General features: G+C 44.8%; 1 protein-coding gene across 7 annotated transcripts in view; it reads right to left on the bottom strand.

The window, feature by feature from the left end:
* Nucleotides 1-22,715, bottom strand: part of TSNARE1 (t-SNARE domain containing 1) — a 472,834-nt gene extending 450,119 nt beyond the window's left edge. For 3 of the 7 annotated variants that reach the window (XM_063405746.1, XM_063406275.1, XM_063406015.1), the window contains exons 1-2: nucleotides 22,664-22,715; nucleotides 7,375-7,468 (exon numbers count right to left, since the gene is read on the bottom strand). The gene's annotated coding sequence lies outside the window, so the exon portion shown is untranslated. Of the gene's footprint in view, nucleotides 1-7,369; nucleotides 7,469-22,663 lie in introns of all 7 variants that reach the window. The other 4 variants (XM_063405835.1, XM_063406108.1, XM_063405923.1 and 1 more) reach the window with 2 other exon arrangements.
* Nucleotides 22,716-22,916: the final 201 nt, after the last annotated feature.

The following is a 22,916-nucleotide window of genomic DNA, read 5'->3' as shown; positions in this document are numbered from 1 at the left end:
TGTATCCATGGACACTCCCCCTCCTCAGCTTCAGGTCCCATCCATGCCTCAATTTGTTCTCCAAAGCATCCAGAGAGGCAGCAAACAACCCACATAGGTAATCTGGACCTGGCCACATGTAATCTGATTGACTGCATGATACCAGAAAAATAGATAATCAGTGAATTTGCCTGAGTTTTCCTTGAGGACACTGAGAGATTAAGTCCTTACATGCTTGGTGAATACATACATTGATGGTTGGGTGGAGGAGAAAATCAGTGAACTGTATTTTTTTCTCTCATTTGATTAACTCAACCAACCTAGTTCAGTGGAAGAGGCAGAAAGACACCGACAGGAGAAAGCCTTAAAGGAAGTGAGAGGCTTAAAACTATCAAAAAGAGTAAAAAAAAAATATTTCTGAAAACAACCCAATGGTGCTCATCTGCTCTCACTTTCAGATCCATGCCCCAAATATTCTGTTTGTATTTAATTTTCTGGCTCATCAAGTAGAAAAATAACCCATTCCTGAGGCTTTCAGCTTTATCTATGCGCTTGGTTAGGACTCAGCTGAACACTCAAACCTGTCATTGAAGGTTTCAGGTGCTCCCAGCTCCAGCTTACACTCCATGAAGGCTTTGCTCTCCACATCACAGACAATCAGAGACTTGTTAAGGTTGAAAAAGACCTCCAAGATCATCAAGTTCAACCATTTACCCAGCACCACCACCATATTCACCACTAAAACAAGTCCTCAAATGCCAAATTCACATGTTTTTTGAACACTTCCAGGGATGGTGACTCTACCACTTCCCTGTGCAACCTTTTATAATGCTTAACAACCCTGCCAGTGAAGAAGCTTTTCCTAAAATCCAATCGAAACCTCTCCTGGCTCAACTTTAGGCCATTTCCTCTCACCCTGTCACCTGGGAGAAGAGACTGACACCCACCTCACTACAACCTCTTTCCAGGCAGTTGTAGAGGGTGACAAGGTCCCTCCTGAGCCTCCTTTTCTCCACGAGACAATGACACTACCCAGAAGAAACCACCTCCATCCTACCACATCAGCCAAGGTCCCACCATGTCCCAGCAGCTGAAACTCAGGCCCTTCAGCTGGGAATGCAGCAAGATTAATTTAACCCACGAGAAAGCACAAGCTGCTTCATAAGGGTTGAAACTGCATCTTTTCTATCCAAAATCTAAGTATTTTTAAAATTATTCTTGACAGGGTTTTCTTTTGAATGCATCAGACTCTGGTGTTGGCTTAACACTCCAAGGCCAAAATGTTAGACAGGGCTGAAATCCATGAATCCACTTACAAGAGAGTGGAGCCCTGACTTTTAGTGGCTTTAAAATTATGCAGAAAAGGCATCTTTAGGCTGCAGCTCTGTGATGAATTAGCTCTGACAAAGGAGGAAACTCAAGACCTCCCCACAGCACTCCCTCCCTGCCCCACACCACGGCTGCCTCTCTGCTCTCCTGCTAATCCAGGGACCAGCAGCCAGTGCTGTAAACCAGATCAATGAAACATTCAGTTAAAAATAACAGCCCAAACCTCCTCCATTGCAGGAGAGCCTTTCGGATCACAAATGATGAAAGCACATTTCTAAAAAAAGCGAGCTGAGTTGAGTTGAGAGAGATTTCTGAGAAGGTGGCAAAATAAACAGCCCCGAGCCCCACTAGCAGAAAAAGGGCTGGGCTGCTCCAAGCATTGCTGGGGCTCCAGAATAACCAGCACACATAACTAGCAGTGGGAAAACAAGTCTCAACACCCCCAGTTAGTGTCTGCCTCTGTCAAAGGTGGTGCCTGGCTCCCACCCTGGTGATGCTGTAGGAGCAGGACATTCAGAGGACACCACCACCTTCTATTGGGAGCTATTCCTGTTATTCCTGCCTTGTAGCTGATGGACAGGGAGAAAAAGTTGGGATGCAGCTTCTGGGGTGAAGAAACATCATCCTCGTGGTACCCACAAGCACTCGGCCTGTGGTGCTCGCTGAAACTGTGAGGGAAAAGAGAAGCAACACCCCCAAGGTTTCTTACAACTATTTTTATGATTGATGCTGGGAAGGAGGAGAGGGAGTGGGGAGTAAGTTTTTTTTCCCTTTTTTCATGTCATCTAAGCACCCACTAAGCAAACAACCAGCTGCCTTCATCCTGCAATCCAGATGGATGTCCCTCTGCAACAGGGGGATGCACCACGGCATCTCTGCTCGCATTTCCAATGCCAGGATTCAATACAGCAACTGCAGCTTTTAATGCCTTTTACAAACATCTAATTCACTCTGTATTAATCCCTCAGAGCTGCTACTCCTTCATTTTACCCTTGGAGACATCAAGCTAAAATATTCATCTGCTTGAACACAAAAACCTACAGCTCTAAGCAGTTGTTGAGGACAGAGGACGTGCTGTAACCCAGTTCTCTGATATATACAGCAGTAGAACATCATCCTTGCAATAAAAGTACAGAATGAGCCTCTAAAGATGCCTTTTTACTAGATGTTTGTAAGTGGATTTAGGTTTAATGACAAGCTCCTCTTGCTTACTTTCCACTTTTACTCATCCTTCTTTTTGGGGAGAGAGGGGTTGACAGGGGCTGTTCTTTCTCAAGCTCAATATTAAATAAAAGAAACTCAAAAATATATTGAAAATGTACTCTTTAAGTCATGGCACAAGGCATATTTCAAATGAATGCAGCTGAAAACCTCCAAACTATCAAAAAGCTATTTCAATAAGGGATTTTCACTTACTAGAGACATTCAAGACATTGATACAACTTCTAAAAAGATTAATCTCTTCCAAGAATTTTAACTCAATTAAATTGACAAAATCCCTAGCACATCAAGGTGACAACAACGCTGTGGTCCACATTTCAGTCTTCTGAGGCTACAGAGGGCTTCCCAAAGCTCACTGTTTTATGGAGAGCTTTCAGGGAGTCTCTCAGCTGATTCTTGCAGGCCATGTCCAGAAATGCCCAGAAATCTTTAGTACTGAAGGAGCAAACCATGGAAGTGTGCATTAAATCGTGTGCATTCCACATCTCAGCCACACCAAATCACAAACACAGAACAGGGCTTGACACACACTCTACTTAATTTGACCTTTGACTACAACAGAGCCAAAGCAAGGTGACTCCAGCCCCTAAATATTCCTGACTCCACCAGCACTGAAGATGTTCAGACCTCAAACTTTTAAGGGAAGCAAACAACAGCATCGAATCCCTGCAGTTGTTTCACCTTGACTAGACAGCAGGGAGGTGTTGACACTGAAGTGATGCTTTGCAGTTCAGGCAATGTGTGTTCAGCTGCCAGGCTTGACTCAGCTCTGGATGCAATAGGAGAATTAAAGACAAGCCACAGTCCTCTCACCTCATCCAAAGCATCCTGGAGCTGCAAAATGCCTAAAAAAGACTCCTGGTTGAATGGATGTTACTGTGCTTCAGTACAGCACAGCAAAGAATGGACCTGCATCATCTTCATTTTTAACGTTCAAGAAGATTAAATTAAAATAGTCAAAGAAAAATCACAAATATAGAAAGATACAACAATTGTAATCAAGGTGGCCAGAAACTGGTAATGTGTTCACCACTGGAACAGTTTGGGAGTTACCCTGAACCAGTTCATACCATTGATCAAGGCATTTCTTAGCATCCTGCCTCCTGCAGTAGGCAGATAAAATGTAGCTGCTCTGTCTACATAAAATGTGTTTAGATACATCCATCCCTGCAAAGTGGCTTTTTATTTTGAGGCAAAACCAGGAAGAATTATCCGCTGCCTTAAATATTTTCTTCTTTGTCCTCTTCTCGACCGTCTGCAAGATCAATTAAAGTGCTTTTGCATAAAGCAGGCAGAGAGGAGCACGTTCCAGAAAATAAATAAATAACAATGCCACTCTTTGCTTTCAGTGTGATGCCTGAAGAAAACAAGCATAACAACTTAAAGATTCCCACAGTGAAAAAGAAGAAAATGATGAAGGTTTAATCATACACTTACAAGGCAACAAAACACATTTCTCAAGTCTTAATATCTCTTGTGAAATTTTGAGTGCTGAGGCACAAATATCAGCAACAAGCTGCAGCAAGCTGAGCCGTTCCCCCTGCCCTCGCACAGAAATATGTGCAAGTCCCCCGTTGCATTCACACACACATTTGCTGCTTACATCATTTTACATTTGCGAAAAATATCAAAATTAAACCATGAGTTTTCAAGATATGTTATGATTTAACACGTTCCTCGCCTTACGGAGGTCTCGCTGTCCTGCAGCTCAGCAACCTCTCTGTCCAGCTGCACTGCAACATCTGGAAGCACCAGCACGAATTCCCCGCAGGCTGACCAGTGATGGGACTCATGGCCACAGCCACAGCATGGAGAGACAACATTCCCATCAACTGCTCCCCCAGTCACCAACCGGAATGGGAGTGGGGGAAAGGGACAGAGATCACCCCACGGAAAAAACTGCAAGACTTTCTTCTCCCTCAGATGTTCTTTATGATGTCTGTGCAGGGCAAGGGAGGAGGGAGGAACTGTTCCCAGCAAAACCCCATTATCATAGGTTCTAAGGAAGAAATTTTTCACCATGAGGGTGGAGAAGCATTGGCAAGGCTGCCCAGAGAAGCTGTGGGTGCCCCATCCCTGGAAGTGCTCAAGGCCAGGTTGGGGCTTGGAGCAGCCTGGGATAGTGAGAGATGTCCCTGGCCATGGCAGGGGGGTTGGAACTGGATGATCTTTAAGATTCCTTCCAACCCAAGCTATTCTGTGATTTTATTACCTTGTCTAGCTCTGGAGACTTGTGGTGGCCTAAATGGCACAGCAGGTCACTGACCATTTCCCCTTGGATTACGGGGGCTTCGTTCTGCTCCCTGTCCCTCCAGCTCTGGGAGTCATCCCACCATGTTTCCCTCATGGCAATTGTGCCGTATTTTTCCAGGTGCACAGGGGCTTCCAGCTCCTTCTGCTTGCTGCCCATGCTGTGGGCACTGGTGCAGCTGGGCTATTGCTCCCACCACCTCTTTTTGGGGAAGGAGCCCTAATTCCTACATGGCCATTCTCAGGCACTTCCTTGGTTTCAAACACATCAACAACCCTGGTGCCTTTGCTGCTGCAGGGATCTCCACCCCTACCTCCACTGGGACAGCAGAACAAAGGGCCTCACTGGCATGGCATCTCATGTTAATAAAACCCAAAAATGTGATGGTGACACCAGGCTCAGGGCCAGGTATTGATCTACTGGATCTTCCTGGTTCTTCCTCTTCATTCTCTGCAACTGGAAGGGTTGAGGAGAACACTACCTGTGCTCCTGATCCCTTAACCAGTCAGCATCACAAAAAAACACAAAGGAACTGAGAGGAGAGAGAAATCACTGCTCTACGCAATTGAAACAGGAGGAAAATAACTTGCAATCATAAAATAAATCTAAAAAATAAACCCACACGGAAAAAGAAAACCTGACACCCAAGAAATGAAAACAAAAGCTAAGAGGTGAATAATTCATTTAGGCAATGTGCAGTGCCCATGTTCTACCTGAATTGTTTACATGGAAGGTTCATGGTTTAATCAGAACTGCCGGAACAAGAAAAACCAGAGTCAAAAGTACAACATTTATCTTGAGTAAACAAAATAGGTCTCTGGGTAAGGCATTTTCATTTAAAACAGAAAAAAAAAAAAAATAGGTTGCAGTTTGTGACGTGACCAGCAAGGGGAGTCGGTGCCCAGAGCTTTGAGGGAACCACGCAGATGCAGTTTTGGGTGGAGAAACCTCAAATAAACAATTCTGAGGTAGTGACATTGATAAAACATTGAAGACTGCCAGAGGATGCTGGAGGATGATGGACAGAGAGCAGAAAACCCACTAACCTGGAAAAGAGAGAGGGCTTGAGAGATACTAGAGTAGAAAAATAATCATGTTTTGCTTGGAAATTGGACTTTCTGGCTCTGCAAGACTTAATGGAGAGCATGTAATGAAGAACTCCTACAGGAAAAGAGGCCAAGGGACAAATGAAATTAAGCCAGGATGGAGCTTAGGATAAGAAAATAAGAGTTAATCTCTAAGTATTTCTGAGTACAATATTCTGACAGTAACATGAAAAGATTTTGGCCAGTTCCTCTGGCAGCCTTGAGGAGACATCCAGGAAGGTACCAGATGTCTGGGAGAAGATGTCAGAGGATTAGGGCTAATCAGGCACCTCATCACTGAGCCCCAGAACCAGAAACAAACAGGGGAAAAAACCCCATAAATAACAACTATTACAAACAACTCTCACAAGGAGTGAGAATTAATAACATTATCCAGCATTTAAAGCAAAATGCCAGCAGTAGGAACTCATTAGGCTCTGTATGGGGAACAGCAGCAAAATCACGGCTGCAGCTCCAGCCATGCTGGGCTTGTCAACAGCAACGGGGCCACCCCGGGCTCCGGGGCCACCGGGAGGGGCACTCAGAGCTTTCCTTCCTCTGCCCCGTTAATCTCATTAACCCCGCATTTACTCTGTTGTTGGTAATTACGCAGAACGTTAATTGGCACAATTTATGCATATTATTTACTGAATGTCACAAATCTCTTTAGCTCTGTGCACGAATCGGGGCTGGAACAAGCCAATGCTCGAAGTGCTGTGGAAAAGGGAAGAGGAGGAATAAAAAAAAAATATTTTTTAAAATTATAAAAACACCTTTTTTAGTTCTTGTTTCAAGTTTCTTCAATATCTTCAATTTCTTCTCACAAGATAACCAATCAATTCAGATAAATATATAAAATCCACCCATTTTACTAATTCCATAATAACATTCTAACAAGGAGAAACAGACATTAAACCAAAAATACCCAAGAAAAGACTAATTCCCTCCTGTTAAGCTGGAGCCCATGAAACAACTATTCCAGCCACGATACAAATTACCTTTAACGATATTCCAGGTGGGAAAAACAGATGCAGTTTAAGAAAACTGTTATTGCTGTTAAAGAACTCCATAGGTTTTACAGACACAGTCTGTTACACCTTGAAAAATGGAACTTTCACTGACCATCTGTTCCTAGCAGAGAACATCCAGCAACTCTGGCTTTGGCCAGAAAGCCCAACTCAAAGTCAACACACCGTGAGCAGGGGACATCCCAGAGCTTAGTGTACAAGATCAGATGTTTTAGGGGGAGGATTTGGATGGAGATCACCCAGTAGTAACCAGTTAAAATGAGAAAACCACTGCAAGAGCAGATGATGTCATCCAGAGGTGAACATCTGCAGGAGCAAAGCCTGCAGCATTCCTACACCCCCACTCCAGAGCCTCCTTAAAACATCCAGCATCACCTCCAGTGAGCTGAAAGGATATGGAGAAAACCAACCAAAATCAAAAATAAAAAAAAAATCAAATGAAAGTATTATCAAGGAAAGAAAAGAGCAAAAATTACCTCACCCACAATTTTATTCTGCTGTGTTGTGGAGCCACTTGTTGGGAACTTGGCAGCAATAACCCAATGGACCCAAGGCCCAGCTCAGCAGTATTGTTCCTGTTTAAATAAAAGGGAAAAAAAAAAAAAAAAAAGAAAATCAGATGTGAAAAGCACAAACAGGCTTTTATCTGCTCTCTTTCGCTCAGTCTGAAGCTGAGGGATTCCCAAGACTGAGGTTTTAGCTGTATCTTTAGATTCAACTGGGAGTTTTCACACCCTGTGAATTTGTTAAACATATCCATATATTAGGCAAGCTTTGCTTTTGGCCTACACATTGTCTGTTGACAATGGAACACACACAGAAAAAAAAAAGTAACAAAACAACACTTCTTCCCTGTTATTTCAGGGTGCAAACATTAGGGGATACCTAGGAAAACACAGCAAGTAATTTTCATTTTCTGCAATTTGTGATTCCACATTATTGTCATTTCTCCCTGTTTAGTGATGTCATATTTTATAGTCAGTATTAGCAAGTTAAAGAGGATCTGGTTTTAGGTACGTTTTTACTACATTTTTACTACATTTCCTACAAAAAGAAAGCCCGTGCAAATACAGGGATTGCTGAGAGAGAACCACACAACTGAGACAACCAAGTGGACCCAGAACTGGACTTTTAAACATTTTCATGGCATGGGCTTTTGAACATTTTCAGGACGATTCCACCACTTCCCTGGGCACTCTGTCCAATGTTTGGTCACGTTTTCACTGAGGAAATTTTTCTTATATGCAATCCAAACCTCCCCTGGTGCAACTTGAGGCCATTTCCTTTCATCAGGAACAGCATCCTTAAGGATCCAAAAACTCAGATAACTCTGGAGACTGTAATGACATCATAAACTCGTTTCCCACACACATTTTCACAGCTGTTTGTGGAGTTCTTAGCCCGAATTTGGAAATTAATGCCCCAAAAGGAATTTAAGACACTTTTAACACAGTTTATTATGCTTTAATAAAAAACAAAAGAGAAAAGAAGAAAAGGAATGGCTTAGGCAACTCAGATAGAGGCACACGTACACTGGGCAAAGTAAGGAAATAAAAATATTACAGGCTGTTTACAGCAATTATTCCTAAAAGAAAGGGTTTTAATGAAAATGCTGATATTTTGGGCTTGTTTTAGGCAGGAAAAACATCACCACTCAGGAGACAGCCTTCCAGACTAACCATGAAAGCCAGCTAATCCCTCCTTATTATGGGATGGTGGAGTCAAATCACATGGGATGGCACCGGGGAGAGCAGCAAAGAATGCTGAAGGAGCTCCTGCCTTGAGTTTTTCTACCCTTAGAAAAACCATCCAGTTATCCTTTCCTCTTCTTAGATTACACAATCGACTGCAACACTCTCAAAAGCCAACACCTCCAAAACAGGGGGAAAAATAATTATTAAGAGACTTTAAGTTAAAGTACAGTACCCAGAGCCAGCTTTCAAAGACAGGGTAAATAAGGAAGACTTTTAAAGTTTAAGATGTTGCTCAGCAGCACTTTGTGATGCCACATCACACAACATTTCTTCCTTGTTACTTCTCTGGCCAAAGGTCAAAATTCCTCTTCCCAAGAGACGAGCCTTCATATAAAAATAGTGGTGAAACTTCTGCATCCAGCTAATTCAGGAAGAATCCACATCTCCATCCTGGAGACCTTCCTACATATGATTTATTGCAATTTAAGGTGGGGAGAAAAAAAGACAAAAATTGTCTCAAATTGAGGCAGTCCTGCTCCAAATGAAAAAAGAATTATTTGTCCAGCACACAGAGTCCAGCACTGAAATCTCAGGATGTTCATGGCTGCTAAGGTAGGAGATTTTATCACCCTCATGATGCCTTGGGACAAGCATTTTTAAACTGCCTGTACAAGCAAAAAACCAGTGGTCATTTCAATTTTTCAGAACAAGCTAAGCCATGGCACACCCCGTCCTGCCAAGTGGGGATTCAGGTCCTTAAATGTAGAAACCTGGTGGTCCGATTTCCCAGAAATATCATTATACCCATCTACCAGAGCACCCAAGGCAGCTCTAGGAGGATGAAAACCAAAACTGAAATGATCAAAACCACACCACATTGCAGATGAGACTTCTTGCCCATCCATCTTCTCCTTATCTCATCCTCCCACCAGTTCCATCCCCCAAACTGATGTTTTTTTTCTCCAATTCAATCTTTTTCTGGTGGTTTCTCCACAGCAGGGCCCCTCCTTTGTGGCCCTCTTGCATTTTCCATAAAGGAATGCAAGAGGGACGTGATCCTTGGTTGGCATCCAAGGAGGATGGGACAACTCCATCACAGGGAGGAATTAATGACAACTCTGCCCACCTGCAGGTTTTTGGGGGTTTTTTTTAAGCCATCGTGTATGTAACTCACATGATGTCAGTACAGGAATATCACTCTAAGGCTCTGGAAAGTAAGGGGCGGGTTTTCCTCGTTTCTATGGTTATGAGCAATTTTAATGACCAACCTAAATAAAAAGGCTGGAAGAGAGAGAAAGTAGGAAGGAGTGAAGTGGGCGTTTAATTTTGATTGACAAGACAGAGCAGAACTAGTTAAGATCTGTCAAATGCTTGCTGAGGATCACAAATCCTCAGCACATTCCACAGCAGACAGAATTAGTCTAAATGCACAGCTTTACAAAAATATTTCTTATTTGCTGAGATCAGAGTTCGGCATTTCAGTTGCCCCACAGAAAGCAGCTGATGTCGTAACTACCAAAGGAACTAAGGTAGGGCCAGAAAAAAATACATGTGAATTTTAATTATTTGCATTTGATTTTAAAGTATTAACATCTACAATGTCTTAATATGTCTCAATTTTTGTCTCTGGCCTATATATATAAAATATTCATATAAAATGACAGCGTTCTCAAGTGTTAACTAGCAAAACAACAATTTTGAAGGTATTATCAAAGGCACCACTTTGGAATCACATCTGCATCACATGAAATGTTGTATAAATACAGACTACGGAGATAATTCCTGCAATAAAGACCTTAAAATAGGGGACTGAACACAGAAGGAGTTGAACACAGATTTGATGGGAAATTTCAGGAAACACAATCTGGAAAGACAAAAACACTGGCATGACAGTCAGCTGTGATGTTCCCTGAAGATACACCACCAAAAAAAAAGCTTTGGAGAAAATTAAGGACATTCCAACAAATGAAATCATCAAGAAGGAAGAAGAATGGAGAGATGGAGACTTGGAGTATTTCAAAGTCAGGAGCAGAGTTTCATGACCTTGGAGGGAAGAATCAATATCTCAGCAAGGCACAAGGCAGCACGAGAAGACTAAACCAGCATCTTGTGTTTAAGGCCAGGGAGAAGCTGGATGCTCCAAAGGACAGACACAAAGATAATTCAAGATGTGCCTGAACCAAACTTGAAAGAAGTTTTTCTTGTGCTCACTTGGCTCCATTGGGATGCAAGCAGGACACAAAGATCTTCACAGGGCCACGCACCCATGAGCTTTGCTATTTTATCAAATGATGTTAGAATTTTAAGGAAAAAAAAAAAAACAAAACTCGGCAAGAGAGGATGAGGTTACAAAAGAGGGAAGTCAACAGCTCCTAAGATGCCTGCCAACAGGATCTGCACTTAAAGCGTGCAGTTTTGGCACAGAATATTCTCAAAATCTGGTATTTAAAAGTCTCATGGTGTTGGAACGTGTAATTAAAGTAAAAGGATATAAGTGAACTAAGATCTGATCAACACAAACTTGTACCAAAGTCAGAATGTGTTGCCACAGAGTCTCAGCCACCTGGTTCTTCCACGCTCCATTCAAAGAGAGAAAAACTAGCTACCAACTACTTTTATTCCCACTCAAAATTATCCCTCTCCAGCCTCTAAAAGGGATGGATTTATCACAGTCTTCAAGAATTAGAAAATTCCAAACAAACCCCAAAAGTTGTTTAATTTACTGCCACTTTCCAATTCTAGAGCAACATATTTGTTGTGATATGAAGGAAACAGAATAATGAAAACACCTACAATTTCATTCTTACTCCTCAAGAACTGGACTAAATGAAAGAATTCAAATCCTTCATGGAGAAAAGCCCTGAGGAGAGGAAGGACTTGGGGATATTGGTGGATGGGAAGCTGGACATGACATTATAAAAGGCAATGTGACTGCTCCATCCCTGGAGTGTCCAGAGCCAGGCTGGGCAGGGCTTGGAGCAACCTGGTCTACAGGAAGGTGTCCCTGCCCATGGCAGAGGATCAGAACAAGATGATCTTTCAGATCCCTTCCAACCCAAACTATTCTAATACTCTATGAATTTACTGCTGTTTCCTTCCCAGTAGTGCCAAGATGAAGTCAATAACCAAGAAAAGAAACAAAAAAAAAACCAACAAAAAGAAGGAATTTGTATTTGATCTGATTCCTTAGGGCAAGGTTTCCAACAGCCAAGCTGTCCACCACCAAGTTGAAGAGGAAAGTCAAAGCAGTGTGGAATCAGCTGGCACAAGCTCATTTTTTTACCAGGTAATGCCTTGAAACCTCCCAAACCAACTCTGCTGCCATCAGAGCCACCTCTTCCTTGGACAGCGCCCAGGAACTACTCGCAAATGAAATCCAACCGAATTTATTGCTTCTGTAAGCCTGGAAATTTCAGTTACAGAGGTGACGTGACATTTTGTTTCGCCAATGCTAATCTAATACCTTTTTAAAGGTGCATACGTTTCACCCTGTTGGCTTCCAACACTGAATTACCAGTTCTGCTAAGCTTCAGAATAAATGAGACGAGCGTGGCCTCCAGGCGAAATCCCTTTGCTGTAATCTTTATTCAAAACACACCGCTCCAGAGCCTTGCATGCATTGCCAAAAATCGCCTTGAGGTTTGCTCTTAAGATGGCAATTTGCATATCAACATTTTGCTGCAGAGCTTACCCAATGTCCCCGCTATTATTTTAATACTCTGCTGTGGGCGGCCCCCTGAGCAGCTCACAGAAGTGCAGGCTAAAAATATTCCTGCCTTCCCCACCGGCTCCACACATGACCACAGCGAGCGCCGGCTCGGATGCAAAACCAGCACTGATGGCATCCACCCGCCTCTCCAGGAGGATGCACAGGCTCCAAGGTGCTCAAAAAAACATGGCAAGAAGGAGAAAAGCAGCTCTGCATGGACAGAGGAAAAAGGCACAGGCGCTGGAGGAGGAAGACTGCAGAAAGAGCTGGTTTTACAAGGGAAGCAGGTGAGGTTTATCCGCGTGCAAGACATTCTTGGGAAAACACATTAAGAGGTAATAAAGCAGGTGAGGGAGGCACCACCTGGGATATGAATTTAAGATGATGCTGAACAGAGGAAGGGAAAGAATTCTCAAGCACAGAACAGGAGCGATGCCGGGTGGATGCGAGCACAGCCTGATTCATGCCCCAGAAGGGAGATCCCAATCCCGCTGGCAGCACCATATTGATGACAGCGCACGAAAAAACATGGATTGCAGGTTTTTCTCCTTGCCCTCCTCCCCCTTGCCCAGCAAACCTCAGGCTCAGAGGTTGTAATTATTTCTGGCAAGGTGTAAACAGGTCTGGGAAATGAAACGGAAAACTGGAGCTATTTATGAGAGGCCACGCAGGGAGTCGGCATCGGAGCCCGGCTACCAAATCAGCGAGTGCAAGGTCACCCTGGTCTGCTCAGGAGAGCAACTTTGCAAAGTGGTTTGCAGCCAGCCAGATAAAATGACCAGGCTCAGTCTGCCCAGGATGGTGAGTTAACAGAAACAGAGGGTGGAGAACCACTAGAAGACATTGCTCCAGCCACCAACAAAGGATTTATCATGGTGCTGGTAGGCTTTGAGATGATGTCCATCAAGATGACATCCACTCATGACAACCAACTGCCTCTCTGGGGTGTGGGAGAGGAGCAAGGAGGGCATCAAATCCCTAAATCTCCCTGCACCAAAGTTATTGGAGACGAAAACAGCCAAGGGACTCATCTGCCTGGAACTGTTCCAGACCAGACTGGATGGAGCTTGGTCTAGTGGAAGGTGTCCCTGCCCACCACAGTGGGATTGGAACAAGATGATCTTGAAGATCCCTTCCAAACCAAATCCTTCTGTGACCTGCATGTAAATGACCAGTGGAGCCCACTCAACCCCTTACCCTGCAGGCCACTTCCAAGGAATTGGATTATTGCCCCAGTCCAGGTAGAACCACAAATTTTGAAAAGCGATTTCCTTTCTCCTGATAAGAGAAAAGCAGCAAAAGCCAAACCATCCCAGCAGGAGGATCTCACACCCCACTGGGGCTGAAGGAGCCAGCAGCATCTCAAGCCCACAAAGCAGCCAACCAAAGAAAATTCAAAAACTCTTTTTGGTCTCCCTAGGAAGGAAAGGAAAAGAGATGGTCAAATCCAGGAAGTACGGGCAGAGAGGCCGTGAGTGCCCCTGGGGATAGCAGGACCTCCACATTATTTTCTGCACATACTCTTCGTAACAAATTCTGTGCTCAAATGCCTCACAAACAGGACTAGGGTGCACAACTCTGTTTCTGAGATTATACTTAAATTCTAATAGTTTTCTTAAAGGATGGCAAGCACAGTGCAGTAGGAAAAGAACTGGCCAAAGAGAGAAGAGCAAGCCTGAAGACATCCAAGCCTGTGGAATATCTTTATATATGAAATGAAAGAAAGGTACACCTGAACAATGTGCAAAGAAATAGAAATTATAAAAAAAAGAAAGAAGACAAAAAAGCAGACTGTGGTTTCCACGCACAGGAAAGAGGATCTTGACAATTAATTTGCCAGTATTCCAAAAGAGGAAAAAAAAAACCCAACTCACTAGAATTCCAGTCTCACAATTACCCTACGTTTGGGACAAAGGAGACAAAACGAGAGAAGTTGTGGATGTCCCATCCCTGGGCATGTTCAACGCCAGGTTGGATGCGGTTTGGAGCAACCTGAGATGTTGGGAGGTGTCCTTGCCCATGGCAGGGGGTTGGAAGTAGGATCTTATGAAATCATTCTAGGATCCTGTGAAACCCACATGCTTCAGCTCTCTGAAGATGATCCAACAGGAAAACATCCGTAGTGAGACTCTCAGTTTGCTTTTACAAATTCAAAAGTGCCCTGTTTTACACAAAAAATGCAATCCTGTTTTCCCCACTTGCTAAGACATCTCTCCAAGGGGCTGGTTTGGGCACTTGGCTAGGCCAGAATCCATTACATTTTTAGAAAAACAACACAGCTATGAAACCTCCCCATGGTGCACGATCAAAACTTAGGAGGGCTTTGGAAAGCACGCAGTTGTTCTCTAAAATAGAAGTGTCAAAAAGCTTTGGACAGCATTTCTCAGGCTTCCACACCCTCATTTTGCCACCTACTGCCATCTTTAAGCACTTGCTGTTAATGGAAGCTGAAGGTCCTTGACACTGAAAAATCGAACCTGTGACATGCAGCAGCCTCAGCACAATTTAAGCACCACTATTTTAATTATTTTGGAGTTTTACCACATTTATCATTAGGAAAAGTAGATTTAGTAAAATGACTTGATTTTCACCATCGCTGCAGCTCTGGAAAACCTGCATGGGATTGTCTGTAAGAGGATGGGGAGCATCAGGAGGTTGGACAAACTTCCCTGACCACAGCTGTGAGTATTCACAGTGGCCTCATCCTGCCCACATCAATCCCACAGCAACTTCGGCAGAGAAAAGACTAAAATTTTCAATTCTTTAAAATAAATGCAAAAAAAACCAGAGCATAAAAGCAAACAAAACCACATCCAGTATTAATATACAGATATTTGAATTTTATATAGATGGTCTTATGCACTATATTAGAGAAACTGGTTGTTAATTTAATAAGATAAATATATTTATAAGTTTAATTTTTCATACTTTTTCACTGAGCATCCACAACCTGCAGCAGAATATTTGATGGGACTGACATTAGGGTCAGCCCAGCAGTGACAGGCACTTGGGTAAGGGAGCAGCTGGAGATTACCAGGCACACAACAGAAGACATCAATACATTTGGGGATGGTAAATCACATCTCAAGCTGTCTAACACTACATCTAAACTTGTACAAATCAGGTATTTTAGAAATTAGGAGATTCTCATGTGAGTCGAGAAAGTGGGTAGTGTCACAAGGGATCACAAATCAATTGTTTTTGTGGGGAAAAAATATAGTGAAAAGCTGTATTAAGGTTTCGCTTTTGATTCAGTTTGCACGAAGGAAAATCTGAAGACCTGAAGCTTCCAATAAGAATTTCTGTCACCTACAGAGTTGTACAAAACAAAATGTTACCCAGCACTGCTCCTGCAGCCTCATCAACCTCCCCCCTCTCCAGATGCACGGTAGCATTTTTATCTCCAAAGTTAGAAGAACTTGGAGCATGGTGAACATCTCCATGCTGGGACAGAGGATGCTGCAAAGCATTTGTTAACAATTCAGCTCAAACCTAACTGCAATTACCTGCAGTGGGTTGCAACCACTGCTCCCTCTGATCATCCCTGGAGTGTCCATGGCCAGGTTGGATGGAGCTCTGAGCAGCCTGGTCTGGTGGAAGGTGTCCCTGCCCACGGCAGGGGCTTGGAATGAGATGATCCTGAAAGTCTCTTGGAACCCAAACCATCCAATAATTCAATTAATCTAAAATTGAAGTGACTATTCCACAACTTGTAGATCCAATGAGATATCATCCAAATCTTCCCTAAACAGCCCAAGAGGATTTTGTTCCTCTGAGACATCCCAAAACTGTGGCACAGGAGTGGGCAGGCAGCACCACTGCATGAGGGCTGTGGTCACAGTCATGAGAAGTCAAGTGTCAGGAAATCATAGAATCACAGAATAGCCTGGGTTGGAAGGGACCTTAAAAATCATCTCATTCCAAACCCCTGCCATGGGCAGGGACACTTTCCTTTAGACCAGGTTGCTCAACTCCTTCAGCTTAAAGCCATCCCCCCTTGTCCTATCACAAAAAGTAAGGGAGTTTCAAAGTGGGGGAAGAAAGATGAAGAAAAACAGCTTTCCTGGCTGTGTATGGGATTTTTTACAAAGCAGCCATTAATAGCAAGTTTGGGAGCTTCCTCGTACCATATTTGAGTCTCTGGCATCTCACACAGCCAAGAAATGGGTTAATCCAAAAATCTGGGTCATAACACCTCCAAATCTGCCAGGTTTTTCACATGTAGAAAAATAAAGGAGGCACCTCCCTCCTCCATGCAGAACCATCACAAGAAGATTCTTTATAAATGGAAAAAAAAGCAACAGGTTTCAGCAATGAGCATGATCAAAGTCTCTTGTGGAAGAAGAAAATGTTTTATTTTACAGAAATAAGAACTATGGCAACAGCTCTGGAATAAAATCCTACAGCACGGCTGTCTCCTGCACTCCTTTACTCCATGCACCAGATGATGGAGGAGTCCTACAGGGAAAAAAAAAAAATACATGGCCAAGTTATTCAAAACTAGTAGGACAATAAATGTATGCAGAGAGGAGGAGGAGGACTAATAAAGTCCTCAATAACCTCAAAAAATCTTATTGTTGCAATGCCTGGCTTTGCAGCAGGGGGGACAGCAGAGCAAGAACAAAACGAACACTACCCAGTGAAGAGCATCAAACATTTTGCAGTTATTTTCTGCTTTTATTTAAGGAAGAGATGATAGAGAGAGTGAAGAAACCATCACCTAACCCAACATCAGTATTCATTTCCAAAAAAAAAAAAAAAAAAAAAGTAAGTAGAGGTTGCAATCAAGTTTGGCTTCATTCAAGGAGAAGCTGGTAAATGTTTTCCAGATTTCCAGATTTTGCTTCCAGCATCCCAGCAGATGAACTACCAACACACCTAAACTGCCCTTGGAAGAGCTTTACCCCACAGCTCTGCATCCCAGAAAAAAAAATTTCAAAAACACCTGCTGATACATCATTTCTTCTTTTTTTTGTACCCATCTTCAGGATACATGTAAAAAGCAACTATCATCCATGCACTCTTTGCTTTTCTAAGGGACACATGAAAAGGACATAAAATATATATATATATAATCCATCCTGTCCCTTTTTTATTTTAGTTAAATGCTATTTTTTCCCATCATCAGAAACACTGCAGAGATGTGCCCATGCACTGCAACAAAGAGATGGCACCTGCCTACTGAATTTCCTGACTAGTGACACTTCGAAGAAAAAGAGTTTTAAATAGAAACCTCCCTGCAAGTGTTAAATCAGATTAATTTAACTCTTGCGTTATTTTAATCTTAGACGCCACCATTTGCAAGGCAAGCAGAAAAAAAATAATAGGGAGTAGGATTCTTATCTTGACCATATTCTTTGGGAAATTCAGTGTATTATTAAAAAACACAAATAGCCTTTCTGACAGCAAAACACAGACACTTCTGGCTCTTTTGCAGTAAGAAAAGAGCACCAATATTTTATGAAGCTTTCTGTGCACTCAGCATCAAGTGAAGGACGGAGCTTTCCTCCAGCCTTGTGGTGCCCAACACCACTGCCAAAAACACCAACGCCAGTTTGGGGACACACTTTGGATTTGCACGTGGCAAAAAACGTTCTGAAAAATACAATGCACTTTGAAAGGTTCATGGTGCTGCTGAGGAGGACGTTTTGCAGCGTTTTCCCCACAAACACCATCGTGGAGGTACACTCTGATACTTCAGTTGTGAGTTAGGCTCATGCTTAAGTAGCTGGATTAAATTTAGACTGAGTGGATCATGTCACAGGAAAACACACACATTCTAATGGTCAGGAATCATGGAATGGTTTGGGCTAGGAGGGACATTAAAGATCATCCAGTTCCCCCTCTCCATGTGCAGGGACACCTTCCATTATCCCAGGTTGCTCCATGCTCTGGCCAACCTGGCCTTGGACACTTCCAGGGATAGAACAGCCAGAACTTCTCTGGAAAGTTTGTGCCAGGGCCTCCCCACCTTCACAATGAGGAATTTATTTCTAATATTGAATGTAAATCTCTGTCAGTGAGAAGCCATTCCCCCCTGTTGTATCACTCCAGGCTCTTGTCCAAAGTCCCTCTCCAGCTCTCTTGGAGCCCCTTTAGGCACAGGAAGGGCCTTTATACCCTTTATACCCTCCCTGGAACCTTCTCTTCTCCAGGCTGAACATCCCAGCTCTCCCAGCCTCGCTCCAGAGCAGAGGGGCTCCATCCATCACCTTGGTGCCTCCTCTGGACTCTCTCCAGCAGCTCCAGGTCCTTCCTGTGCTGGGATCCAGGGCTGGAGCAGCTCTGCAGGTGGGGTCTCACCTGAGAGGGGCAGAGAGGCAGAATCCCCCCCTCAGCTGCTGCCCACCCTGCTTTGGATGAACCCAGGACACGTTTGGATTTCTGAGCTCCAAGTGGACATGGCTGGGTCATGCCCAGCCTCTCATCCACCAGCACCTCCAAGCCCTTCTCCACAGGGCTGCCTTCAACCTGTTCATGCCCCAGCCCAGACACCAGAGGTCAAAACACAGGAACAACCCACCATGCCCTGGGTGGAAACATTCAGTCACCCATCCATCCATCCCTCCATCCTCACTGGGATCAAACCTGGACACACCAGTCCTTCCCAGTGCAAGCAGGCTTGTCCCTGACAATGATGACTCTAACCCTAAATAAAACAGAAGCTCCTCCTGCCCACCTAAAACCTTCAGGTGTCACCAATTTCCAGTCCTCTGAAGCACCAGCAACCCTTGAAGGTCCATAAACACCCAAGTGAGACAAACCAAGTGAGAGCCACGCAGCTCACCCCACAGGTGAACTGTAGGAAGGAGGATAATAAAATTGGGAAAGTAAATTAAAAGTTTTCAACAATTCATTCCATTTTGTCGAGCAGAATGTGTTTATGGTGCATAAACACATATGGTTTAGGCAGGGAATCGAAACTATTATTTTTATCTTGATATTATTTACCCTTTCACACTTGCTATTTAAATATTCCTGAAATCCCAGAAGAACAAACAATTCAAAATACCATTTGATATATATATATAAAGAAGGGGAAGCACAGACTCATTCATTTTCAGCTTCCCTCTGTTTTCTTTTTTTTTCTTTTCAATTACATTTTAAGTGCTGTAATATCAATGTGCAAATTTATGAAGCCATCAAATATTTATTTCTCCTCCACTCCCAGTAAAGATTCTCCAGACCCAGAGCAGGCAGGGAGACCTGGTCACACCAGAGGGATGTGTGCTGAAAAGTAAATGATAAGAGGCTTAAAATATTTAAAATAAATAAATAAATAGGCAAACAAATAAGGAGAGCTGTGAGAAAATGAATGAGGTTGCTTCATCGTCATATTGAGATCTCCATTTTACCACTCTCTTTAGCCAATCTCAACTAAATAACTTAGAGAATCACAAAACACTTCAGGTTGGAAGGGACCTTTAGGTTCATCCAGTTCCAGCCCATGCCATGGGCAGGGCACCTTCCACTGCTCCAAGCCCCTTCCAATCTGGCCTTGAACATTTTCAGGGATGGGGCAGCCACAGCTTCTCTGGGCACCCTGGTTTATTGGCTCACCACCCTGTAACTCTTGCTTTAGACACAGTAACAGAAGTAAACAGGGACAGAACCTGCATCAGAAGCCTGGATGAAGCAGGACATGTGGCTGCACTGATCAGCCTCTCCCATGTCCACCAAAGCTGCATTAGTGGTCAAGCTAATTTTTAGTTAATTAATTTAGTTGCATTAATAAGCAAAACCAAACCAGGAAGGTGGGAGGCCTTGGAGAGCACAAGAAGGGTGATTTATTGAGTGGATGAGCACTGGAAAGTGGGAATCAGCACATGTAACACCCCAGAAGATGTCCAGAAACCAGCCTGAGGATGAGAGGGAAAGGGAAGTTGCAGCTGGCAAAGGCAGCAGAGCAGAAAGGCAGCAAGAGGTCAGCCAGCAATGCCCTGACACATCAGGGATTTAAATGCCTGAATTTGCATTAACACAAAAAAGAGGGATTTTTCCAGAAGGGCACGGGGTGAGAGGACAACAGGGAATGTCATTGAACTAAATGAGGGTCTAGATTTAGATTGGATTTTAGGAATAAATTCCTTACTGACAGAGTGGTGAGGCCCTGGCACAGGCTGCCCAGAGAAGCTGTGGCTGCCCCATCCCTGGAAGTGTCCAAGGCCAGGCTGGATGGAGTTGAAGCAGCCTGGGATAGTGGGAGGTGTCCTTGCCCATGGATGGTGTTTAAGGTCCCTTCCAACCCAACCCATTCTGTGATCCTGTGATTCACACTCCAGAAAACATCCAGAGTTCAGCCTGGAGATGAGACAGAAAAGGGCATCACAGCTGGAGAAGACAGCAGAGCAGGAGAGCATCAAGGGGTCACACAGCAGCTGGCCTGAGACAGTGGTGATTTAAGGACCAGAAACACCTCCAGGACACCTGGACCACAGCAGAGCCCAGCAGGGCAGGACAGGGCCCTGTTTGTTCACAGCCCCACTGCAAAGGGAAAAAACAGCCTGGAAAAAGGGCTAAATGCTTGATGAAGTATAAACCTTCCTGCTAAACAACAACAAAAAAATGCTGGGGGAAAACCCTCATATTTTATTCACTCCTTCCCACTCCACAGCACACAGCCAGTAAAAATTTAGGATTCAGTCTGCTGAATCCCAAACCCTTTGTGCAGAATGAAGCACAAAGCAAAACTTGAGGCCACCACCCCACGCAAGGGTTTGCAAACAAACATCTCTTTGTTCCTGCTGCACTCCCAGACACAAGGATGCACCTCAAGCTCCAAAATGTCACAGAAAACTTCAAATGCTAACAAGCAGAGGGTTCTGCAGGGCGTATTCGGCATGCTGGTGGCAGAATGAAACGTGCTTTTTAGCTTTCCAAACCCTCTGCTTTTTTGATATGCACACAAAGACACCGAGCAGTTCCATGGGAACACGAGGTTTCCCCAGCAAAGTCCACTCTGGCGCCAGATGCCGGAGGTTAATTGTACCCCACAGCTTGTGGGAGCTTTTATTAAAAGCTTCAAACCACAAACACTTTCCCAAGTACAAAAGCAATCAAAAAAAAAGTTTCTGCAGTCAGCCGAGGGCCACTGCAGAAAGCGGCGCTTTGTACATTTAAAAGTGGTTTTATTTCCTCTCCTTGTACTTCCAAATCCATCCCACTGCCTCAAGCTCTCGAATTAGCCTGGAAGGGGGAAAAAATAATAAATGAACAACATCATGCCCTCTGTGAGGTTAAAATTGAGACTAAACTTGTCAGGCAACAACCCAGGAGCAGTTCCCAACGTTGTCATTGTGCCAGAAATTGATAAATCAGGGTTTCTTTGTGAGCAGCTGAGGGACAGTGGCAAACTGGGGGCAGGGACATCCCATCTTCACCCAGTCACCGGTGACATGGGACACAAGTGTGGTGCACAGCACTGTCACATGCGTCCCTCCCTGCTCACAGCCCTGGGCAAGGCCAGCCATGTCCCCAAATCACTCATCACACCCCCCCAGCTCTGTCCCCATGTTACACCCTGCCCCTGTGCCAGGCCAGTCCTGTCCCCCTGTCACACCCCCCTGTGCGAGCCCTGTCCCCCTTGTCACATGCACACCCCAAACTCTGACAGGCCAGCCCTGTCGCCATGTCACACAGGTACCCCCTGTCCCCATGTCACCCTGTTACACACCCCCTGTGCCAGGCCAGCCCTGTCCCCAAGTCACACACACACAGAGCTGTCCCCGTGTCACACACACCCAGGCCAGCTTGTCCTTGTGTAACATACATACAGGCCAGCTTGTCCCCATGTCACACACACATACACACACACACCCAGGCCAGCCTGTCCCCCTGCCACACACACAGAGCTGTCCCCGTGTCACACACACCCAGGCCAGCCTGTCCTCCTGTCACACACACACACACAGAGCTGTCCCTATGTCACACACACCCAGGCCAGCCTGTCCCCCTGTCACACACACAGAACTGGCCCCGTGTCACACACACCCAGGCCAGCCTGTCCTCCTGTCACACACATACACACACGCACAGAGCTGTCCCTGTGTCACACACACCCAGGCCAGCCTGTCCCCCTCTCACACACACGCAAAGTGCCAGACCAGCCCTATCCCCATCTACACACTCGCCCTACCCAGCCTGTGCCAGGCCAGCCCTGTCCTCACGTCGCACGCCCATACACAGGGCCAGGCCATCCCTGTCCCCATGTCACACACACCTGTCACCGTGTCACACAAACCCCAGTGCCAGGCCAGCCCCGTCCCCGTGCCACACAGACCCAGCAGACCCAGTGCCACCCCTGTCCCCACGTTCCCAGCCCGTGTCACCCTCCTGTCCCCACAGCAGGACCGGCGCGCGCCCCTCACCTGCCGCCGCGCGCCCGTCACCGCCGGCACCCAAACATCACGTGACCTCCCGGCCCCGCCCGCCGCGATCACGTGTCCCTCCCTCCTCCCCCATCGTTGTAGTCCTCATCCCGCAGGTGCCGCCTGGCTCGCTCACATTTGTGGACTACAACTCCCAGAGCGCATCGCGACTCATCGTTCTGTCCCCTTCACCCGGCAACCAATCGGCGCAGGGGGCGGCCCGAGAGGCCCCGCCCACCTCCCCTCCGCACCA

This window comes from Prinia subflava, chromosome 1 (genome assembly GCF_021018805.1).
Source record: "Prinia subflava isolate CZ2003 ecotype Zambia chromosome 1, Cam_Psub_1.2, whole genome shotgun sequence".
Classification (NCBI taxonomy): Eukaryota; Metazoa; Chordata; class Aves; order Passeriformes; family Cisticolidae; genus Prinia; species Prinia subflava.
The sequence above is the reverse complement of the archived record's forward strand: the minus strand, read 5'-3'. Positions and strand labels throughout refer to the sequence as shown.